Here is a 19,059-nt window from a genome sequence, read left to right as displayed (position 1 = left end):
CTCTGCAGTTGTGTTGAGGTCATTGTGCTGCAGACATAATTGCCCCACAGGCTCTTAATGGCAGAGGCAGCTAGTTAAAGTCTGTGTTTGTCCATTCATGCCGGGGTCTCTCCGCCTCGCTCTCCCGCTCATTAAAACGCTGAATGGGCCACAGATGTGGGGCTGCCCATTAGCCTCTACCTGGGAGGAGGTTTGGGAGAGGTGATGCTAGGAAGTGAAGTTAAACATCGGGGTGAGAGCGTCGTTTCCCCGCCGAGGCCACCCAGGCTAGAAACGTCCAAGCTGCTGCGAGCTTTCCTCGCGCTTTCTCAGAGTTGGGGAACAAATTTGTCTTCAGGTGTTTTTTATGGAGGAAAGCCTCGGTTTTGTGAAGCGCCGACCAAGCAACACAAAACGCATCAGAAGACGAAGGCAGCATCAAGCAAAGCTGAGCTTTTACCCAAGAGAAAGCATTTGATCCAGAATTAAACTGACACTTTTGTGATTTTTTTTTTAGTGTCACATTTTGAAATTTCCCCTTGAAAACAGCTGCTTTGTGTGTTTTCACCTTTCAGACCTCTGAGTTCTGCCATCAGTGATCTCCACATCCAAACGGAGCTCCGAGCTGCAGTGTGTTTGGCCGATCCACCCGGCTGGTGCCCAGACACAGGCATCAGACCCCCTCGGACCATCAGAACCGAGCGGTACCAGCCACACAGCTGAAGCTTTATGAGCAGCAGAAAAAGAAGTGAGACTTTGATCTCCATTTATGACGATTTTCAAACGTTTAGATATTTGATGCTGCAACTGTTTTATTCGGCTCTGCAGGGGGGAAAACATGAAGCACAGCCGACATCTAGAGTTTGCTGTCAGCTGATCCTGATCAGATGAAATAATGACATCATCTTTGTTATGATGAAGCAGTTAAAAAAATAGCAAAAATCTGACATGAAGCTGGAGTAGAAGAACAACACAACTCATATCTGTTCAACCTTTTTGCAAATTCTGTTGATTCTTCTGGTTACTCTTATTTTATTTTACATTGTTTGTATTTATTTATATAAAAAACAGAAACATGGAGGAAAAAGTTTTAAAATGTTTGCTTTTAAAGATTAAAATATTTATTTTTCCTCGAAAGAAAAACAAAGCGGGATTTTTTTTAGTTTGTTGCAATGTGAAGCTTTTGCCACTAGGTGTCGCCACACATTACATCAAGTCATCCTTAAGATGCAGTTTTTTCATTGTAAAGGAATGACTGTAAACAGCTGGACGCACAGACAGGCTGATTTGGACCGAGTGGTTTCCCGGTGAAGCCTCCCGCTCCAGTTTACCTAAACAATAATAAAATGTTTCCGGTCTTTGTGAAGCGAACTGCAGCAGAAAACAAAGACACGCCGGTCAGAATTAGCCTTTTATGTTAAGGTACTGTCCATCTGGTTTTGGTATCAGCACGCACCTGCAGGTCCTCTGGTGGTCTAAGAAGAGTTGATGGTAAAATGGTTCATGGTAAAACAAAATTTTAAACCAACTAAAAGAAAAGTACCTGAACACGTTGAAGCGGATCGGTAACGGATCATTTTACTCCTAAAATGTTCATCTTAACATTTTACCAAATAGAACAGTCCAGGTGTGGATTGATTTTCACGACAGATTGAACGGCGGGAAGTGGTTGACGTTTTGTCTCGGTTGGTCTTGGTCCGGCTGAGACTCTCTGCTATCTGCAAAGAGCCTAAAATAGCGCTCCGGCTCTGAGTCCCAGCTGGCATCAGGCCTCTGAGGGTGTCGGATCAGCCTGTGGAATGCAACGACAAGCCCTCGCACTCAGATTGGATGTTTATCAAAGCGGCGAGGGCTCTGATTGGATGCTCATCAAAAGCGTAGCCTGTTGTCGGAGTGACCTTTGCGGTATCAGGCGCTGGATTCCCTCTCAGGGCGAGGCGTGGCGGCCGGACTTCCCCAGATACTTCACACGCATTTAGGCTCCTTCTCCACGCTATAAACCTTAAATAGTCCGAACGGAACGGGCTTTAAGGGTCAAGGCGTCGCTTTTTCCTACCATTTCTGAAGGTCATACAGAGCCAAAAATGGGCTGCACATGGAGGTCAGGATTAGCGTTTAGGAGTTTAACTAATTAAAAAAAAGAGGAAATGAAACTGAAAAAGTAACTTTCCAGGAGTTCACACTGTCGACTAAAAAGATAGTTCTGTTCATTTATGATTGTGTTTTAAATGTAAACTGACTAAACGTGATGGTCAATCATGTTTTTGCTGCCAAAAATGTCACATTGTCAACCAAAACAAAATAAAAAAAACTGGCAAAAGGCAGTCAGAAAATAGCTGAGTTTTTTTGCATTTGTGAAGCCGTCCCTCTGAACTCACGGAGTAACAAACTGAAATCAACTCTTTTTATGCTATTTCAGCTTTAACCCTTGTGCTATCTTAGATGACCCCCCCCCCCCCCCCCCTTCCATTGAGGTGTTCTCCCTACCATGACAAAGGTGGATAAAGGTGGAAAGTTTTCATGTAATCCATGGACACCAGTGAAGATCACAAATCATTGAAGAAAAAAGGTTCAGAGCACTGTCTAGTGGGTCAAGATGACCCTACTCCCAATGTTAAAGTGCCTAGGATAGCACAAGGGTTACATACACACATAGCAATAATAACATGAGTAAATGGTCCATCTTTCATCGTCAAAGTACAACAACACAGTTGCTAAAGCTTGAAATAGTTGATAATTGAGGTCAATGATCTGAAATCCTTTGGTTTTTACATTTGTTTGGGTGTTTTTTCTGTATTTCCGGGCTGTAAACCGCTCCGCCCCTCTTCTTGCTGGAGGATCTTGAGACGACGTTGGTTGTGAGTCGATGGTTACAGGAAGAAGTTGAACCAAATCCGAAGTTGTTTGACTCCTTCAGGCTTGTTAGCGTCTGTTTTCTGGAGCCTTCCTCAGACTCCATCAGAGGATTTCGATTAACATGAGGAAGGAACTTGAAGTTGATTATCGATGCGTTTAAGGCCGATGCGTTCAGGCGCATGCCTCCTTTGCACTGCAGGTTTGTATTGTTGCACATCCACTTTTTACCGTTTCATTTCTTGATTTTTAATGAAACAATAAGAAGCAGAACTGAATAAATAAAGCGTATTCTTGAGCTGCTTCTTTTGTTCAAAAGACCAGGAAGAAGCAAAAATGTTCCCAAGCCCCGCCCCTTCATTTACTCGTGCATTTATTAATAAACTCCTTGTTATTTGGATAAACACCCATCCTTTCCATCCATCCTTCACATTTACTTGCGTCTTTTCTTTCTCAAGAACAAAAAAAGAAAAACATCAAAACCATTTAAGAACTTTAAATGTTTTGACCTTTTCTCTCCAAAGCTTTATTTAAAAAATTCCTCACATTTTCACTAGTTGTAACGTTTTTTCACCACTGACAGAAATGCTTGCAGTCTTCATCATTTTTCTCATCTTCTTTCTACAGTTTTCATGTTATGTGGAGGTTTTTAAAGTTTTACATTAGTTTATCTGTAAAGTTTCAGTCTTTGTCCCATCTTTAAAAAAACCCGCCAGCTGTCCATCCTTGCTATGATTTCTGTCACAAAGCTGCTTCTCAGTGTTCCAACCATCTCTTACTTTTTATTTTTACTTTTCATTTTAGATTTTAGAGCTTTGCTTGGACAAACGGCGGCTGACCTTTTAACCTTTGACTCTTCAGCCAGATGCTTTACGTCTCCAAACCAAAATCTATCAAACATTCCAAAAAGTCGCCACAGAACAAGAGGAGATGTTTTCTTTCCTTTAAATTTTTTGGAATTCTCTTTCTTTGTCGCTGCATCAGATCAAAACCAAAGTCAATGTTTTAAAATTTAAGCCTGCCAGTTGATTCTCAGTCTAACGGCTGAACTTGAACTGATCTGAACTTTTATCGGATCAATCCATCGAGGAAAAAAATCGGACAGTTCCAACCGCTGCTCATCCAGAGGCGCCGTTGTCTAAAAAGCAGATCCGGATCAGACCAGGACCAAAGCTGGCAGTGTGAATGCTCCCAAATTATACTGGGTTTGGATCCATCTTTGGTCATTAAAATCTTTTTTGGTATTTTCTGTCAGTTTCATTTTTAAAATCTAAAATTGAGAACAGTTTGAACAGTAAATGTGTCTTCATTTGGTCAAGTCTCTAGTCAGGAAAGACTGAAAGGCCAAGTCATGTCAGAGCTTTTTTTGGCAGATTAATTTCTGTTTCTGCTTTATATTTTTAAATGAGGACAATATGTTAAATGTTTCTATTTGTTGCAAAGTGGGACCTTAATGACCTTCCAGCAATAAAGTCAGATTGTGGGCCATCAGAGGTCAGCAGAACCCGTGACATGCATGATAAGATTTCCATCATAATCAGGTTTTTGTCATTAGTCAAAAGTCCTGCAGTGATACCTGATGATGCCAGTGCACTGATAACCACTGGAAATACTCTTGAGTCAATTTGAAGAAGAAAAAACCCTCTGAGGATAAGTATGATGATGTCATTTGAGTATTTTCATTTTTAGTTATTTTAGTCTAAATTCATGATGCAAATGAAAGTTGTGCGACTGCAGTGAAAGTGTTGGGCGTTTGTACATAAAATATGGGTTTCAGATGTTTCTGTTTTCTCTCATTTTCAGCGTGTTATCATAAAATCCATCATTTCTGTTGGAAATGAGGACCCGTGCACCAGGTAGTCAACAGAAGAACGCAGCCAGGTAGTTGTGACAGGAAATCCACGGGTTTGTTTTATCGCTGGGGAGAAAGTGAGAATGTGTGTGAATGTGTGTGTGTGCATGGGTGAATGGGTCTGTGACTGTAAAGAGCTTTGGGTCTTCAAAAGAGGGTAGAAAGCGCTATATAAGTATACGCCATTTACCATTTAAAGTGCAATTTGGCCCACTTCAGTGCACAGATGGAGAGACTTGCTGCAAACATGCAGCTCGTTACGTAAGGGAGGCAGAGGACGGTTGCTTCCCCCAAATGCGTTAATTCTGATGATGCACACTTTGTCGGCCATTAACCCGCTTATACCACGGTCAAAAGAAACAAATATTTAACCAGTTCCTAGTACTTTATTCTTGTTATTTTTTCGGTTTGGATCGCTTTTTCCACAAAAAGCGGACTATTTGTAGCGTGGTGCCAACGCGCTCAGCCACTACGACCTCCAATCTCGAGTGCAGCGGCAAAGGAAAGCGATCTATATGCTGATGATCACCATGTGTTGAATACAGCATCAGTTAGGAGAGAAAGTTCTCCTCTTACCGCTTGTTTTTGTCCAGATGATGAATAAAGTTTGTTCGAGAGAAGCCGGCGCAATGATACAGAACATTTATGCAATGAGACCGGAACTACTTTTTAGGCGTGCGGTAGTCACTGTGGATAACATTTTAAATGCACACCCAGCAGCCAATTAGAATCGAGGATTCACCCGGACAATGGTATTAGATTTGCTAATGCAAGCATGCAGGAAATGAACAAAGCTTCCAGAATGTTAAAGGTGAAAATGTTCTTTTATTGGATTTCTTGCTGTATATCAGACATTTTTATAAATATTCTTATGGAATACATACTATATTTAACCGGTGTTTATCATTTAATGTGAGACAAAAGTTTGCGTCTGTATTTTGTGGCTCCAACTAAATATTCCTGGGAATTTTTCTCTGGAAGTTTGAAGCCAAAGCCGTACTCCTAAACAAATTTAAAGCGGTCTGACTCGAGGAGGCACTCCACCTTAAATTGCTCTGAGGACAGAGATAACCTGAGGACGATGTGGCCGGGACATAAATCTGAGCGTGAGTGCTTTGTGGCTGCCCAGGTCAGTCGTCCTGTGGGAAAAGAGAGATGAGAGGCTCGGGGTCAATCTGGGCTAAGCCCCACTGGTGCCAGCAGAGCCCAGTTTCTCCTGGAAGACCCTGAGACGGAGAAGACGGCAGAGCCGGGTCAAGTACTGTCTAAGAAAAACAGTGTGAGGCGGTTGGACCTCCGACAGATGGATCCACCTTCAGACACAAAGTCCTCACCGTCTTTTTAATTGAAAGAAATCTCTCTTTTCTTAGCAATTTTACATCATTTGGTTCATCAGAACTAATTTTGTGTCACAAGAGGACAATCGGAATTATTATTGAGTGAAACATCTGTTCAAACCACGAAAATGAGTCATTTATTGGGGTGGGGGGGTCAGACTCATTTTAACCGAGGGCCACATCAGTATAGAGGTTGACCTCAAAGGACCAGATATAACTTATACTTGTAACTAAATGTAATGAAAAATAAATAACTACTCCTTAATGTTAAATAACTCATTTATTTATTATAACTTTTTGAAGTGACAATTCCAGTTGCATAGAAAACATATGTTTGCTTGTTATTCTACCATGAATCCGTTTAAATTTGATTCTGTCAGGTTAGGTTATATGGACAGTGTTTAGGTCCTAATGTATAGTTGCCCATATATTTTAAGTCCAATTCCCCCCAGATATGAATTAATACACACCAATTTTTATTTTAAGAAATGAAAAACCTTCATGCTCCCGCGGGCCACATGAAGTGAAATGGAGGGCCACATTTGGCCCCCGGGCCTTGAGTTTGACACGTGTATTAGAGCAACATCTGCACTTGAGAAGTTTTCCCATCTGCAGATTTCAGTTTAGATCCAGTAAAGGTTTTCACAGCATGAACACCTTCATCTTTTACATCCAGTCATCAAGTTTTCTTCTTCTGAGTGTTTCTTGCTGCTGTTTGTTTGGGTCTGTGTTCTCCAGCAGAACCCCTGTTCCACTGATGGACTAAGCCAGAATTTTCCCTTCAGGAGTTTATAGAACGGCGCAGAATTCAAGGAAATTTTTAACAAATTGTCTTGGTCCTACAATTGTACGCATTCCCACACCATCACACTACCACCACCGTGTCTGACTGCTGCTGTGACGTTTTCCCAGTTTGACTTTTTGTCAAAAGCTTTTGGAGATATTTTTGATTATTATTATTATTATTACCATGTCTCGATCTGATTTAAAGTTAATTTAGGTTCATTTTGATTGATCCAGATTGTCTGCCCTAAAGTGGATCCAGATCCTCTTGATCCAAAATTCCAGCAGTGAGACTCAGACAGAAATTCCTGCTACTGAACAGTTTTCCAGATTCTTGGATTTCTTCCAGATCATCAAGTTAAATGAAATCTGTGTCCAAACCAACAAGTAAACTAGAATGAATGTCAAATCCATTCACATGTTAGTTTCCTAAAGTTCACCACTGTTGTTTTTCCACATCCAAAGAATCCAAAGGGAACATTCTTAGAACATTCTAGACACTGGATGGTCACATGACTTTATTCAAAGTCTGTCCACACATTGGACTGGAATGATGGACTGATCCGTGTTCATGACATCACATGTGTAGTCTGCTGTGATTGGTCGGTTTTACCTTTTAGTCAAATAAATGTACTGGACTTCAATCCAAATGGGATTTTCCAGGATAGATTTTATTTGATTTATTTAATTAAAAAAAATTAATGGTTAATTTTATACATTTTGATTAACAGCTTGCTTAAGACGATCTGCTTTGATAAATCGATTATAGCTCTATTCATTTTGCTCCTTTTCTCACATTTTTTTCAATGTACCGTTTAAAAAGAAATGACATGTAACCAATGACATTTATTTTTAATAGTTTGAAATCTTTTTGTTAAAGTCTGAATAAAACAAGCAGTTTTTTAATGCAATTGTTTCTTGTCTATTTGTGTTTTTCTGTCACACGCTGGATTTTTTAATTTGTGTATCTACATATGAAATACATGTAATTGTATTTTGAAGCCACAGATATAATTTGTTTGAAAGTATATTTTGATTTGTTTTAAATGTCTTTGTTGTCTGGAGTGAAAAACAGATGATTGTCCTCCTGTGTAAAAAGTCAGGCATGCAAACACGCACACGGGAAGAAGACGTCTTCAGGAACCAAACGTCGACTGTTTTGCTGCGACTGCATCGCTTCATTGTTCATCTTCAGGACTCACTTCCTGTCAGATCTGGACTTTTAGAAGCAGCTTCTATAAAGAAAAACAGAACACAAAAGAAGAGAAATGAGACACAAAAGAGGATTTGAGTTGTGATGAGGCTCCAGCAGTGACAGTCTGTCTGTCAGGTCCGGCTGAGCCGCTCCAGAACCAAAGAGCTCGGCTCTGATGGGCCAGAGAGGCTTTCTGGAGCCGGGCTGAAGGCGCGATCCCGCCGCTCTCTGCACCACTTTCCCATTCCCCGGCTTTTCCGTGTCGACTTTGCTCTGCAGCTTCACTCCTGAGGAAAAACAGACGCCTCCTCTGCCGCCGCCAGTCCCCCCCTGCTCCCTCTGTGCCGGCTTTCTTCTCCTTCCCCCCTTTGCCCCTTGGGCCTTTTTTATGGCAGGGCTTCTAACATGTGACCTCTGCCATGCATTAGGCTGCATGTACACAACCAAACAGCCAGAATCAAGCCGAGCAGACTGATAATGTGCAAGGACGGGTTTCCGAATGTTTACTCGCCTCCTCAGAGTCGTCCTGTGAGTCCAGCTCGCCAGATCCTCGACAGGTTTCAGCGGCGATAGCAAAACTTTGATTTATCCTCTGCAAAACACATCTGTACTGTAATCCAATCAAACGGCAGCCACAGAGAGTCAGAAATCATCTCTGCCGTGTGCAGTATTTCACTCGGCTCTTTCCTCATCCTCCCCTGCCGCCTCGTCTGCGCACCGGACTCTGCTGCTCGTCTGCTTCGCCTGCGCCTGATGAAGAACGACAGCCTGTAATTTGGCGTACACGTTCACCTCATTTGCATGAGAACAACTTTGCTGCCCGCCGCCGCCGAGCCGAGAGAAACCTCAATCTAAATAGTGGAGGTTAAATTATGAGGGCTGCTGGGAAACCAGGGTGCAGCTCATTAGAGTGGCGTGGAGTTTCGTGGCGTCTTTGTCCCAGGTGAGTGACCTCAGTGCTCCGATGGAGCGGCCATTTTCCCCCTGACACATGTTCATCAGGGGCAGCACACGTATGTTAAATGAGGACCTGGAACAAGATCTGAGGCCATCTGCAGCAATGACGCTTCAAATCATGAATTTTCTTTGCAGCTTTTGGAGAAGATGCTGCGCCGGAAACCTTAAGTCTGGCCTCAAATGAGCAGAAAAAACTAAAACTAAACTAAATGAAATAAAAAAAAACATTAACCCCTTCTACCCCTCATTTCCTGTTCAAAAAAGCATTTTTTTCTGTCCAAGGTGATTCTAAATAATGTCCTGAATTAAAAGGTTACGAATTGACGAGGTAGGACTCCCAAACACCAAAGCATGTCTCATTATGATGAATGCAACTAATGAAACTTTAAAAAAAAACAACATAAAAATACAAATAACATAAATTAAAAATAAGATTTCTGATTAAAAGAGTTTTCATAAAACAGAAATAAATGTGGATGGCATGGCAAAGTACAGCAGCACTTCTATCGTGTTTAAACCAACCATAGCTGGTTTAAACTTTGCTTTGTTTGATTTTTATCTATGATTATTATTTAGTTCTATTTTAATAAATTTTCATCAATAAAACAAAGGAAAATTCCAATATAAATGCATAAAGATATTAGGATAATATTTAATAAACTGATAAAAGATACATTTTAAGAACATGCCATCTTCTTAACATTACTAATCATAAATATACACGTATGTATTTATACATGCAGTACACACACACAGACACACCATATATGGTCTGCTTTGACTTTTTTATAAACCTGTTTTATGTTTAATTTGCATCTTTCATATGTTTTAACCGCACAGCAGATTTAGCCGTCATAAATGCGCTTTACAAACATATCTGACCTGGAATTTGCTAGTGGTGGTTTCAGCAGAACCACAGAACCGCCTGCTGGGATCCAGAACCTCACAAAATTCCATTCTGCTGCTCTGCTGTGGTACCGATCACAGCTGTGACCTCAGAGGAGAAACGTCGGCTGCTGCGTTTTATTCTAAAAAACGTGTTCAAGTCTTTTCCACTGTGAAGCACGAGGATGGAGGGATGATGATGTGGGATCGATTAGCAGCTGAAGGACTTGAACACCTTCTGTTTTGCAGGGATGCGTTGGGCCATCTGTCCAACAGCTGAAAGGGAGAGACTCTCCGGGACACTTTCAGAACGGATTTTATTGTTTGCAAGAGTATATCTGGACTTTCTCAGTCGTAGCCGAAACTTACTTTAAATTTGGTCGTCGGAAGATTAAGTTCTTGCAAATAGGAACTCCGATTGAGTTTATCTGGAGCAGTAAAAGGAGCAGCACGGACAGAACTAAAACTGAGGGAATTAACAGTAAATCTGAAATGCAGTTAACAGAGTTTCTGACACAAACCAAAAGCGTGCTGGAGACACTTGACCTCAGACCTCCTGTAAAAGTCTGGCAGAAAATCTCCTCACACAGACGCATAAAACCTCTTTAAAACTCTTGTCTTTCCTGCAACACAAACAGTTTCTCCAAGGCATAACTTTACTGGTGTGAAATAACAGCCCGCGGCGTCTCCGGCGCGTTTCTAACCAAACCTTGACGTGAATTTCTCCAGACCTCCTCCTCAGGCCTGACGCAGCCGAGGACGGCACGTCAAGTCTCAGCTGCAGAGGAAACCCTTCCTTCTTCCACGCATGCAACATGACGGATGAGCTCCTGGTCCAGCCGGGAGTCCGACCGAGGGACACAGCTGTATATAGGAAGGAGATAACGCTGCGTAAACGGGAACCTGCTTCAGGAACATCAGTCAGACAGACGTTGCACCACATTTATTCTGAAGAGCTGCGTTCTTGCATCATTATAAATATTTAAATGTAATAGTTGAGTCCCAACCGGAGCAGGAACCGACCAGGAGAGGTGATTAATGATCAAGAGCAGCGAGTCTTTCTAATCCAAACTGGAGCGTGACCCGCCGGGTCTTCCAGTTCAGGAGGTTTTGATGTTTTATTTCACTTCAGTGAAGTTACCCGTTAGTCTAGTCGAGCGGGAAGGTTGGTTCTCACATATTTTCACAGTTTGATGGCGACTTCTGAAAAACAAAGTCAGGTCACAATTAAGTCTCTTTAAAGTAGGTTAGGAGGTTGAAGTGTGATAATAACACAAATAACGACAATAGAGGAAGTTCAAGTGCACGAGTTGAAGCAACAGTTGAAACATAAAGCGAGGTGGACTTAACATTTTAAGATTTCATTGAACTTCTTAGTCCTGAAAAGTTTGAAACACTTTCAAGGAGACTAAAAAATAAAATAAAATACAGCATTTAACATTAATTATTGTTATTATTCTTAGAAGGATTTAAAGTTACTTTTTGTTCACAATTATTAAGTATAAATTATTAAGTATAAAAAACATAATTTTTCTATTTAAATGTTTTTTAAATGAATTCTTTATTTTAAAAATTTTAAGAATTAATCAAGTTAGAGAATTTCTGTTTTTGATGACTAATCAAAAATTCTGATTGTTTGTGTCCAAAAACACAAACAAATTTTTTAAAAGAATAAAACTGCAGTAAAAGCTTTCAATAAATGTTTGGTTATGAAGCAAAAGCAGAATTCAGCTGCTTCACCTGAGAGGATGAGAACACTGCTTCTGTTTTTGTAAATCTCGCTCTTCATCCACAATCATCTTCACCATCTCTGCTGTTTAAAGGAGAGCGCCGTGACGGATGTGCTTCTCCGTCACGCGTGTACAGCGAGGCCGCGCTTTGCTTTGGCATGTTTGGGTAAAGGATTAGCCTAAAGTTTTGGTTCCTTAAACATTCCCTGGCAGACGAACCGCGGTGCGTTCGGGTCCCTCTGGGTTTTGGAAGGTCCCACAGATCATCGAGGACGAATCGGTTCCTCACAGGTCGCCTCTCTGCGGACTCGGGTGGAGCTGCTCACTTCAATTCTTCTCTTGTTTATGATGGATTACGATCTGCTCTGAGATTAAGCACCATTTTCTTTTTTTTTAGCACTTCATAAACATTGAGTGCAGGTGATTGGCCTGCATGTGAAGGTGCCCCCTCCCCAAAAGAAGCCATCTCGTGGGAGTCAATCATTATCAACTGTTTATTTGTGAGGAGGATCAGAACCTCTGGGGATTGTAATCCATTTTTATTTTTAAACAAGCCCTCCCCTCCTCAAATCTCCAACTTGTCACTAAGACCCAAACCAATACCCCCCCCCCCCCCCCCCCCCCCGATAACCCCCCACTGGTGAAGATGTGGAGCGTTGTTTTACAGCGCGATCTGTCTTGTAGGCCTCAAAGCAAATCCTATTTTTACGGCTTGCTTATGCATTCCTGCTGCACATGGTTTACATGCCGAGGCGGGAAGCCGTCCTAAATCAGCTGGCAGCTCCGGGCAGCTGGGACCAGGTGGAAACCTTGTCATCGGCCCGCGATTAATGAACCCCAAATTAAGATAATAACATCTCAGAGAGCCCACGGCCGACGGATTACATCACCTGAACACGGAAATTCAATTTCGGCTCCTGTCGCTCTCAGTCAGCTCTCAGATCACTTTGCCCACTTTGGGTTTTCCCTTTTTCCACCGTGGTTTCTGCGCCCATTCATGAAGGTTTTCCCATCCTGGTCCAAATCTGCTGACAGGAGAGAGGAAGGGTGAGGAGAGGAGGAGTCATCAGGCCCGGCGGCTCAGAAAAGGACATCCAAGCTGGGCCACAATCAGGACTGTTACCAAGATGGAGGTTCGGGTTTGAGCAGACATGGAAGCTGAGGGTGGATTTATTCACATCAAAGAACAATGACCACAAAACATTAAAGAATTTCAAGTTAAAAGAATCCGTTCTACAGTAAAAATTCAACTACTTTTCAAAATAAATGCATGCTATGGTAGACTCAACATTAGCCTTTAACCTTTGACCTTGGTTCGTCTCTGTGATCGCTCCGTTTAGCCTGGACAAAATGAAGTGAACGACTCCTCTACAAATGTTCCAGAACCTCCAAGAACTTCCAGCAATAAAGACCCAGAGACGTTCCCAGACTCATAGTAGGACACATTCTGAGGTTCCCCTTCTCCTGACAGGACGTCCCCCTGGTGTTTCACCCAGAGATGCTTTTGAGGTCCAGGGGCCATCTGCTCCAGACGCCTCCTGGACGCCTCCCTGGGGAGGTGCTTTGGGCATGACCCAATGGGCGGAGGCCCTGGGGAAGACCCGGGACACGCAGGAGAGACTCTCTGGTCTGGCCTGGGAACACGTTGTGGTCCCCCCAGAGGAGCTGGAGGAAGTGGCCGGAGAGAGGGACGTCTGGGCATCACTGCTGAGACCGCTGCCCCGATGGACGGACGGGCTTTTTAAAGGCTTCATCTCCTGAATGTGGAGGAGCCTCCTCTGGACTGAGCTCGCCTCCGTACCTGTAAGAGTCGGCCAGTCTCCACGATGTACCTGCACGTCCAGCTGTGGCCACAGGTGAGCAACAGGTAAACAGCACTTTTCTTTTGGTTTTTTCATCATTGTCACTGGAATTTCAGGCTCTTTGTTATCTTCAGGGAATATTCATGCAGCACCAATGCCACTTTTAAGGAGTTTTTTTTTTTCTATAAACTTGTGGGAGGGGCTTCAACTCTAAAAAAACAAAAGCTAAAATTCCAGATTAAACTTGAAGGTCTTTCACTTAAAGGAGTTCTGGGGTTTTAGCACTTTTCTTTTTTTTCAAAATTAGTTTTAGTCTTATTTTACAGCAGTTTCTCAAAGTGTGTTTCTCTTCAAACTCTAAGCAGTAGAAAGAATTTTCCAAAGTTGACAGATTTAGATCTAACTACAGATCAAAACGTTTTTAACAGCATCAATGTCAAGAAAAACAGTGGAATTGTTGAAGTTCCAACAGTAATGAAATACATTTCACATCCATTCATCCAATCAGAGGGGCGACGCCCTTTCAGGATGAGAGCAGCAACACAAACACCTTACATCAGGTCTGATGGAGTTCGGTGAACAGAAGTCAGAGCTGCAGTCTGATCCCGTTTACAAAGACTTCTGGGAAATGGCGGGCACCACGTCTGCAGACGAGGACCACCCAGCTTTGTGTCAGCAAACAGTGCGAGCGGCTGCATGAGCGCACATGGCACGCCGTCCGCCCGGCCCTTAGAAGGCAGCGGGAACTCCACGCCAAGGCGACATGTGCTGCCGTCTACTTCAGGTTCCACGCCGCTTAACGAAGCAAGTCAGTGTCAAACCACATTCTCCATTGAATATCTATTAGTATGTGAATATTTCCATCTTCAGTGTTTCAATTCATTTATTTTTCACAGATTAGGTAAAGATACAATTTGTGTTTTTTCCAGAACTGGACCAATTAATCCTTTATTTGTGAAGCACTTTTTATATCTTAACATGGAAAAAAGGAATCCTCTATAAATGTAAAGAACTATTAAGCAAAACAAAATAAATTTGCTCTAATGTCCAGATTCTATTTTTCACCCAAACTCTCCAGGGAGTTTGGTTCTGTTAGACTATAACGGCTTTTTCAATTACAACACGTCAGACTGGAAAGTCAGGGCTGGAATAAACCAATCCCAGATTATTTTAATCAGTTCTCTCTGACGGTGCATTCAGGTGACTTTGGTGGTTTGGACATAAACAAAACCTTCCTTTTTAGCCTTTTTTCTTTGCATTGCTGCGTTGTTTTGGTTGGTTTTAGAAACTCTCACACTTCTATGACTTCTTGTGTCTCTGTCCCAGCCGTCCTTACAGGTGGATACGGGCTCTCTGTGGGTGAAAAATGGTCCAACCTGTACGGACCACACAGGTGACCCCCCAGCAAAGGTGGTAGACCGCTCAGTGACCCCATAGAAAGAAAATATTCATGCAAATGTTTTTCATTTGGGCGTGCTGTGGGCGACAGGTTATAGTGAACACGTGTCCAACATGAGACACAGGCGTGTCGTTTGAATTTTTCATTTCTTCAAGCCCCTCCGAAGCTGCGCCCGCTGTGCGCTTCTTGCTGCAACCAAACTGTTAGAAATGAGGAAGAAAAGGACTCATCATCACTCGTACGACATACGTCCGACTTCCATTAGCCTTACAAATACTTCACAGCACACCTACCACACGCACAACAATGGTACGTTCCATTTTCATGGCATCCCTTAAGATGCAGTAGCTCCTCTCTACGACCATCCAGCCCACAAACCTGCAGCGGCACATTATTTTGTGATGTTTCTTTTTACTTTTTAAACACTCAGGGCTCTGTTAAATCTTTGCTTTTGAAAGGAATCCCTGCTGTTTGCTAATGGACTTTCTAACATCTGCAACAAGGAGATCCAGCTTCCTAAAGTTGAAGAGTCCAAACAAACTAGGGAGAAAACTCAGACTTTTCCTGACAGAAATCAACTTTAGAAGGAGAAATTTTCCAGCCCATCAGCTCTCAGACGTGGTGAGGCTGCAGACGACAGAAGATGGTTTCATTGTGCGCTCGCTGGATCATTAAAGGGTTCTTTGGAGGCAAGTACGGTGGCCCGGAAGCCCAAATCTCATCTAGTCACTCAACGCAAAAACATACTAAAAATCACTATGACAAGTTAAAAAAAGGCAAAACAAATCATATAAAAAAAAAATTAGATTTTAGAAATCGAAACAAAATTCTATACTAGATTTAAAAAAAATTAAAAAGGAAACGTTCATGTTTTATGACATGTTGGAGGGATTTTTCTTGCCCTTCATAGCCACCGTAGATTCCCTCTATGATCTTCAGGATCTGGTGTCATCCTCTCTGCTGCTGAGCTTCGGTTTGTCATACTTATGACATCAAACATGCATTAGGATGGAGTTCCCTCTGGAGTTCTTGCAGAAACTGAGACTATGTTTGTGTGAAAACCCTCATTCTTTTGCTGATGACCTCATGAGTTTAGTGTCAGATTCCTATAAATATTCTTCTGTAATTCTGTGTTTTCCCATCATCTGTGGGGTGAAAACTCCTAATCTTTCCATTCACAAAATGCACTATAGATCATTTTTGCACTGTTTATGTTGCTGCTTCTCTCCTTTCCCAGCCTCCCTTTTACTCCCAGAACTCCTGACTTTACCGGCTGCTCAAATGACGTCAGAACGACAAAAGCTTTCGTTTTTGCGTCTTACTTTCATTCCTGCACCCTCCTTCCTGCATCTTTGCCTCACCTGCAGCCGGATTGCTTTTCCTTGCACGTGGGAGCCAAAGAAATAAGTTCTTAAAAGTCTTATGAGTGAAAAGGATGTTACCTCATTAAAGAAGAGGCCATAAATCTGTCCTGCTCCTCAGCAGCACCGCCGCACATCTGGCCATTGGCCTCAGCCACTCATTGTTTCTCATTCTCACCGAGCTGTGGAGGGGATTTATGGTCGACTCTGCATGTGCCACTGCTGTTTGGGGGCTGCTCTGCTATCAGAGATCCCATGCTCGTAACATCCCAGCTGAATGGATGGAGGCCAAGCCTTTCCTCGCCGCGGTTCCCTTGCTGAAGCCCGTATCTGCTTCTGTCCTGGAAGATTTCCCCCGGAGATAACGAGGTGGAAACCTGGGGGAAGAAATGTTGGGATTCCTGGTGTCTGATGAGGACTTTTCTGTGTAAAGAAAAGAGGTTTTGGAGAAACTCTGTCACAAAGACTTGCCTGGAGAAAATGTTCACACAACAGTGATACGGCAAAATCCGGGTTCCAAACATGAAACAGATGCTTCAGAATCAGACTGTAGACACACCGGGATCTTTGCCTCCTTCTGGCGTGATCAGCACATTTTTGTCATCTCACCCTTTACGTAGCCGTTTTTAAACGCTGGGATGAAAGCTAAATACGGAGCACTTTAACAGGAAAGAGAGCTGACACGGGTTTGTTCTCTTTGTCCAAAAATGTTCAGAAATGGGTCATTTTTAGAATTTTGTTTCATGTTGTTAAATGTTTTGAAGTAATTGTGTCAAACTCTCCTAAAACAGTCAGAGTTGTCAATTCTGGTTTCAGGTTTCAGGTGACTGAAGTCTGTTTCTCAGCTGTGCTGTCATGTACTAAAACCTTCGTCCCAGCTGTCCGTGCAGGTGGATGCGGGCCGTCTGCAGGTGAGAAATGGCCACACAGGTGACCTGCATGAAGTATCAGAAGACAGCTCAGTGAACCCCGCAGTGCTTCACAGAGTATTTGTCTTTTACTTTCTGTTACTTTCTTATCAGGGCCCGCACTGTAAAGAGCGTTTATGAACGACTGATCGTGCTAAACCTGGAGCCCAGCCTTAACAGACTGTCCGTTCTATAGTCAACTCTTTCATTTTAAATTATTTATTCTTGCTTCACTTTTTCAGTTTCATTGTTATGGACGACACAGATCTGCTGAAGTCAGTGGAGTATGAGGTCTTCCTGCTTTATCCTTACAGGAGGGAGATCCATCCAAACCACCTCTTCCTCTTCCTCTTCCTCTAAGTTATAATTTTTCTCTTTGTTTACATCATTTCATACGGTTGAAATAACATGTACTTTTAGGGTTTGTGAGTTTTCATTTAAGTTGAAGGTTTTTGGTGTGACGTTAGTGGAGTTTCTTTTGGGTAAATAGGTCATTTTGCTAAAATAATCGCAGTGGCGGCTTTATTGGTGAATCTGCATCAACCTCAGTTTGGTTTTTTGTTTCCGAGTTAAGAGGAGAACCTTTCTGGAACCATTTCCAGCTAATTAAGGTTCTGAAAATGTTTTTGACTGAAATGTGAAATCCTCACAAACAGACCGAAGCATCTGAGCGACGGGTGTTTTCCTCCCGTCTCTTTGCGTCGTTCGTGGTTGAGCGTCCTCTGCAGACGCCCTTCTCCCACGCTTTCTCACAGCCCATAGATCAGTGTAAAAGCAGAGCTGAGACGTGGGGCCGTGATATACTGTGACTCAACTTAAAGTGTGTGTACAGGTCGGAATCTCTCTGTACGTGCAGACAGAAGCACTGAGGCTGCGGGCTGACACGCCGCACCACACGCTTCTAATTACACCTGAATATCTGTCCGGGGCCTCTGAGCTTTTCATGAGAACCAGCCGACCAGACCTTCACGTCAGACGCAGCCTTGGATTGCATTTTTATAGGATTTTCAGCTTTTAGACATTTTCAACCGGATTCTCCTGCTTCCTTCGTCCTCACAGGTATGTTCACTATGAAAGAGCAAATAACCGATCATTCAGACAGCTCAGACCGACTAAAATCCTCAGTCATTAGTTCCTCCGCTGCTTCTGTCAACAAAAACCCCATTTTAATAGTTTTGCTACAATGTTTTTAATCTTACACAGAGTACAAACACCTTTTGCTTTAGCCCTTGTGCTATCTAGTGGGGTCAAGATGACCCCACCCTTCCATTGACGTGTTCTCCCTACCATGACAAAGGTGGATAAAGGTGGAAAGATTTCATGTAATCCATGGACACCAGTGAAGATCACAAATCATTGAAGAAAAAAGGTTCAGAGCACTGTCTAGTGGGTCTAGATGACCCAACTCCCAATGTTAAAGTGCCTAGGATAGAACAAGGGTTAAGGTTGCAGCTCCATGGTCTAGTGTGGTACAGTGTCCACCCCGAGACTGAGTTTTGGAGCATTAAGGATAAGGATTTGAACCACCAGATGAACTTTAAGGTTTTGAAGAAAAAAAAACATTTTATTTTCTGTCAACAATTATTTCATTGAAATGAATGCAGATCTCAGGGTTTATGTGCAAGTTTATACCAACATTTTACAAATCAAGCTCAAATCATCATTCCTCCCCTGCCGTGCTTTAAAGGAGGCTGACATGTTTGCATCGTCTCCACACAGGTCAGTGCGAATTAACCCTAAACATGTGGTAAAGAACACGGATCCAGAGGTCATGTAGTTTGTCCTGATGCAGTTTTATGAATCTCAGTTCAACTTTGACCTCCAACATGCTTGGCGAAGTCTGAGATAGATTTCTACCCAATAATCGAAGTCAACTTTCAAGTCTTTGGTCACAAGTCCAGGTCAATCTCAAGTTCTGAAAGAGGTTAAAGTTCATGTGAAATCTTCATGGTCCCAGCAAACCAAGGAGGGAAATGACGAGAAGTTTCTGCTGTAAATGAAGACAACGTTCCCTTGCT

Source organism: Oryzias latipes, chromosome 14, assembly GCF_053564925.1.
Source record: "Oryzias latipes strain Hd-rR chromosome 14, Olatipes_Hd-rR_3.1".
Lineage (NCBI taxonomy): Eukaryota > Metazoa > Chordata > Actinopteri > Beloniformes > Adrianichthyidae > Oryzias > Oryzias latipes.
Note: the sequence above shows the minus strand (reverse complement) of the source record.